Source organism: Aplidium turbinatum, chromosome 16 (genome assembly GCF_918807975.1).
Source record: "Aplidium turbinatum chromosome 16, kaAplTurb1.1, whole genome shotgun sequence".
NCBI lineage: Eukaryota > Metazoa > Chordata > Ascidiacea > Aplousobranchia > Polyclinidae > Aplidium > Aplidium turbinatum.
This window is the reverse complement of record NC_137487.1, coordinates 13389228-13395500: the sequence shown is the minus strand read 5'-3', so window position 1 is coordinate 13395500 and position 6273 is coordinate 13389228. Positions and strand designations below refer to the sequence as shown.

The following is a 6273-nucleotide window of genomic DNA, read 5'->3' as shown; positions in this document are numbered from 1 at the left end:
GCTACATCATCATTAAATCTTTAATTACTTGAACAAGTGTAAGCCAAACTTGAGCAGGTGTGAGCTAGGCTTGAACAGGTGTTAGCCAACCTTGAAACAGGTGCTTGAATAGTTAATCATTGCTAATCATTATTACGTCACACACGGCGAACTAGAGAATACGGCCAGATATGCCACATTAAACAGGCCAGTTCTAACAGGCCGACTGCATTCAAATTGCATTTTAAGTTACAGTGGCCAAATGCACTGTTGGAACGTAACTATCGCTCAACAAATCACTGGGATGGTCAAAATGTTTGTATTGGAACCATAACACTTCATATATAATACAATATATTAGATATAATAACTTGAATATAAATTAAAACAAGATAAAAGTTCAGCAATACTGGATGACAAATGTTCAAATATCGTAAGTTGAGACCAGTCTTTTATTCCCTTTACTTTGTCATAACAGAGTCAAAATTACACCGCTTTTTAAAGTAATATACAGTATTTGTTCCAGTTTATCGAAAGCCCTTGCTAGGAAAGCCAGTTTTCCGTATTAATTTTTTTATGATATTGACGATGCATTATCTTGAGTTCAAGATACCAAATTGGGTGCTGAATGCAGAGTCTGAGATAGACATTGGATACTTTTGCATTGGCATCCTCTGTCACTGTGATAGTTTGCTTCCATAGATCAGTTTTTTCAAGACATCATACAGTTTGAAAACTCAGGTCCAGTCATGATGGCAGAATACAGCACTAAGCAGTAACAAACATAAATTTGCGATTTCTTTAAAGTTTCTCAGCTTGCGCAGACAAATTTCTCTTCACTGGGGATTGTTGAACCAGTCTTGATTATATTTATCCATTTACACTTACAGTAACATTGAACAGGTAAAGGCCGAATCAGTACTCAATCCTGTGTTTCTGAAAAACAAAAACACTTATTTGCAAAGAACTGTATTAATGCTGCACTCCTAACTACTAGAGTTTGCAAATTGGGTAATTTGGTAAGCTAACTGCTTAATGGTAGTATTATCAGGTTTTTTTTTTATATCACTTACAACAAAACTTAGATAGCATTACATAAACACATATTTTAACCACGGCGTTGTAACACAATAATAATACTTAATGCACTAACTAGAATATGGCAGCAGCTGCCGGGAGCATCGTCCAAATCTTAAATTTACATTAATGTTGATGCAGATACAACTTGAAAATAAAACACCTTGCAAAATACACTACTATGTGAAAACTTTTTAACACTAAAAATTGTTGCAATCTCATGGCAGTAGTGTTCGAATCTGGTTAGATACTGATTAATCTAATACTGGTTCACATATCATTACAATACAATTCCAAATTTGGTACCAGGTACCTACGATGAAAGTACATGCAAATTATATGCAATGCTCAAAAGCTACATTGCTAGTACGTTGATAACCATCAAGATCAAATTTATTTAGGAAGTTAACAAGAAAAATTGGTATTAGGTACAAGATTTAAAGCAATGTTCATTCTAATTGCTAAACTGAAATTTCGAAGTGACTTAATATGACAATAAAAAATCCATTTGGACATATCATCACACAAACACAAAGATGAATCATGGCCGACGCTGTGTTTTCCTGGCAACAAATATAATGGTTAATAGCAAAAAACTCATACGCTTTTATGAAGTTGGTATGAATTTGTACCATGAGTTTTACCAGAATAACTTGCATTCTGGTTAAGAAATTAGTCAAGTCGGTGTGGTTTCGACTATCACAGCTACATTGACCTGTACAGTGGCAAGGAATACATGTTAAAAAACAATAACTTTCTAGCAATGCAATGTTGAGTGACATTTTGGTTCTGGTTAAGAAATTATTGGTTTCAAATCGACGTGGTTTCAACTATCACAGCTATATTGTCCTGTACAGTGGCAAGGCCTAGCAATTACAAAAATGTTTTAACAACAGTGCTCCTAAACAGTGTTATCATGGAAATAAACAAAACAACGTGCTTTTCCAACAGTGTTGGAAAGGTAATAAGTATACTATTTGCAATGAGCTATGCAAGAAAGTAAAGCTATCAGTAAGATTGGTAAAAAGCTGGTATGATTTAAAATTACGTTGACAGAACTCGCAAATCATGGACTTGAGTAAAATTCTAAAAACTGTTATCCTGAAATTATGTAGTCAACTTGTGAGATAAAAAAACAACTAATATTTCACTAATTGCACTAAGGTAAAAACACTTTTAATCATTAATGAAAAAGCAAATAGCAAATAAATTATTACTTTGGAAGTGGGACTCTCCTTTACATTTTGGTTCGTTGCCTTTTCTTAAATCCTACAATTGAATCTTTGACAATACTGTCATCCACAAGGCGGCGCTTGTTATTAAAAAATACATTCACAATGATGCTTATTATCACATCGCACACTTTCTTATTATGCAAATCACATGCAAAATTAACACTTAATATGTGGTGCGAAATAGCAGAACTAATCAGGCGTACTGACTTACAGTGTTGGCTTTGTATGAAATCTTCAAAATGGTCCAGTAATCCAAAAGCTTTGCAGACAAAATGTGATAACTGTAGGGAAGGTATCGTTAAATTTCCTCTGGAAAGATTATTGAAGTATGTGGAGTCAGTTGAGCATTCTTGTAACAGCAGATGACAAACAGTACAGCCAAACTTTTTGTGGATTTTCTTAGCAACATAAGGTGTGATTTTATGAAAACCTAGAGTAGAAGCTTTTAATTTTATGACCCAGTCAGAGTAGATAGGCCTAACCGAACAACTGCCATTGAAAACTCCTCAATCTCAAGCTTATCCCAGCACCCTATCATTTCACTACTTGATTTGTCTAGGTAGCGTACTGTCAGCCCAGAGTTCTGGTCGGACTGTATCACATTGCACATTTTCATTGGCTTAATCCTAAACAAGGTATTTTGTAAATTTCAGTGACACCACTGCATACTGTTAACACTAGCCTACCCTTTTTATGTTTTGATTTTGCAATGTTACCCAATCCATTCCTGAGAATGGACACCATTTTTGAATTTGCACATTTTCAGTTTTTTTAAGTGCAAGATAATTGCACTAAATTGTATTGTACTTATGCACACCAGTAACCAGGCACTTTGAACTATCAAAGCAATTAGGCCTTAGCTTTCAACGAGTCCAGTTTCAGTACATATTCATAATTTAAAACTTGTAGCAAAACTTGCAAAACTTCAGTTTTTAACTGCTAACTAGCTTCTACTGTACGTCTTGTCACAATGACCAGAGTTGCCAGGTCCACTATGGAAAAAAATGCCAAACAACTGGTCAAAAAATGCCAAATGACCTAAAAATATGCCAAATTAGCAAAACGCTGCAAAATCGAAGGTTTCTTCATTAATAAGCAATGGATTCGTTAAAAAATGTTTAAAACTGCAACAAAGCTCAGCCTACACTAGCTGCTATTGCACAACCTAGCTATTTTCATTCTTGAGAGTACCGTATTCTTCAGGAAAAAGAATTTTAAAAAAATGCCAAACAGGATTTTTTCAGGCTAAACAACATAAAAAAATGCCAAATTTGTGAAATTTGGAATTTAAAATTCCAACCTGGCATCCCTGACAATGACACATCATGCTACTGAATTGCGAAAACAAAAGAACTGCGCCTGCGCGCTCCTGCATTGTTTGCTCAGACAATCACGTGATTGCGATTTGTAGGACAAAGTGATTAACTGCCGCATTAGTCGATGTCGGGGAAATATAATAAATCTTGCAACAATTTTTAGTGTTAAAAAGTTTTTACATAGTAGTGTATTTTGCAAGGTGTTTTATTTTCAAATTGTATCTGCATCAACACACGGCGAACTAGAACATTTGTCATCCAGTATTGCTGAACTTTTATCTTGTTTTAAACTATATTTAAGTTATTATATCTAATATATTGTATTATATATGAAGTGTTATGGTTCCAAAACAAACATTTTGACCATCCCAGTGATTTGTTGAGCGATAGTTATGTTCCAACAGTGCATTTGGCCACTGTAACTTAAAATGCAATTTGAATGCAGTCGGCCTGTTAGAACTGGCCTGTTTAATGTGGCATATCTGGCCGTATTCTCTAGTTCGCCGTGCGTCACATAAGATGCTTAGTTGCTTACGTGAGATTTGGAATATTGCAAATTATTCTCTCATTCGTAAAATTGTTGCTTGAAAGTTAGTCGCATGTTTAACTGTTTTGCTTAGTGCTGCCAGCTGGACGAAATTTCCGTCGTTTATCTAAGTAGTTTGTATTGTAGTGACAAGTTTTTAGTGGTGTATCGCGCTGCACTCCATTTTCGACAGCTTTGAGGCTATTTTTACAGAAATACAATTCTTGAATAGACGTTTCCTGAAGAGTGTTTCTTTCGGACATTACATACAGACGAACGGATCCGGGAATCTTATGTTACAATTTTCCCACGAAGAGATTATGGTTTACCGCTGTGACCACAGCGTCACAAAAGCGGCTCTTGCAGGATTCCACACAACAAACAGACAAGAATTCATCAGCAAACATGCCCGCACTGTCTAAACACTAGAGAGCTTGAACAAACTATAGTGCATTCTTTGGATATGGTGCATCTTTCTTGGAAGTGTCTTATTTGGGGCCGGAAAATCGTTTTGGTACGGGACCTAAATTCTCCTCTCAACGGCCGTTGCCAAAGGCACCATGTATGAGCTGTGCATGTGCACATCATATAAGTTTACTGCAATTCTTTCAAGAGAAAATATTGAACAACAATGGCAATTTTGCTGCAAGTGTAGTCGAGTGATTTTTGTTGATTTTCATAATTATTGAAAGAAGTTTTTTCATATAGATATATCCGTTGTTTAAAATCGAAACTTTAAAGGAATTCCCTTTTACGATCCAAGTTCGGCTTAAGACACATGATGCAACGCATGATACAAATTCGTTACTTGTATTTTTGTAGAAAAATGTTTTTTTGAGGCCCACTTTTAGTATTGTTTCCCCACCAGTCATGATTTCTCTCGGAGGCCTTGTCTGCGGCATCACTAATTCACACTGAAAACTACATATGCAACTTTCCGCGAGGATTCGAAGGGTGACTTTGGTGACGTGCTCAAACTGGCAGAAGAACTGATGGTAAAACATGAAATAACTAACTGGGACGTGGTTGCTTTTCGTGAACGCAAGCTGCCTTCGAAGTTTCACAAGTCTGTTGTCACCACAACGCTGGGAAAAACGTCGGCTGTCAAGAGCAATGATTTAAGGGCGCTGTGGAACTGTATTCTTGACAGGCAGATAACAGAGTTAAACTGCCGCTGTATGGACGACATGTATGGATTAGTGAGAGCAGCGGCCTCTTTCGCACCTGGATCTGCCACTTTTGGCAAAAAACATTCTAAATGGTCTGTGTGCACTGTAGGCTATGGCATTGAGATCGCAAATGCTGAACATGCTGTATTCATTCAACACATCAGACGGAAAATGGATCGGGAAAACTTTCCTACATTAATGGAAGTACTGGACATCTGCCCTGCTGACATTTTTCCGAACATGAACAGTGTTTTAAGGACCATTATAACACTGCCTTCCACGTCCTGCAGCGTTGAGAGACTTTTCTCTGCAACAAACAGGATCCAAACGCGCTCAATGAGATCATCCATGCTGACTGGATGCCTTACCAACGTGACACTTTTGTCTTTTGAAAGACAACTCACTGACAGTTTGGATTATGAATTATGATGACATAATCAACTTTTTTAACTCGAAACCTAAGAGACCCGCCTGTGTAGAAGCTCCGGTAACACTAAGTTTTTGTATGCTGGCCCGCCGTGGCATTATTGGTGAAGGCCCACCAAGATAATCCTAGGCGCACCCATAAATTACGTTCTGAATCCGCCACTGTGTAAAATCATCCACATTTTACAAAAAAAAAAAAATCGATAAAAAATTCATTCCTTTCAAATTAGGCTATCCCTAAGAGTTTAAAACTACCATAAAATATGAACAAAAAACTCGGATTCAAGAAGATATGGGTTAAACAAGAAACCCCCACTTAGGCAAAGCCCAGAAAAATCGTCAAATTTAACAAATAATTTCAATATTGCCAAAATTACTTTGATTATTATTGCATTTAGTTCTCTACAATCTACATTATTCGTTCACCTCGAGTGTGCCGCGAGCATCTTATTGCATTGCTTTCCTCTTCATTTCACACAGGGCTAAGAAACATAAGCCGACCAACGACAAAAATAGCTCTTACGAAACAACAATATAGCCTACGT

At 36.6% G+C, this 6273-nt stretch overlaps 1 long non-coding RNA gene across 1 annotated transcript; it reads right to left on the bottom strand.

Annotated features, from left to right (window-relative positions):
- Window positions 1-282: 282 nt before the first annotated feature.
- On the bottom strand, window positions 283-2802 carry LOC145785796 (uncharacterized). The gene is made up of 2 exons (XR_014291212.1): window positions 2503-2802; window positions 283-915 (listed from the first exon to the last, which is right to left on the bottom strand). It is a non-coding gene; the product is annotated as an uncharacterized LOC145785796 (long non-coding RNA).
- Window positions 2803-6273: the final 3471 nt, after the last annotated feature.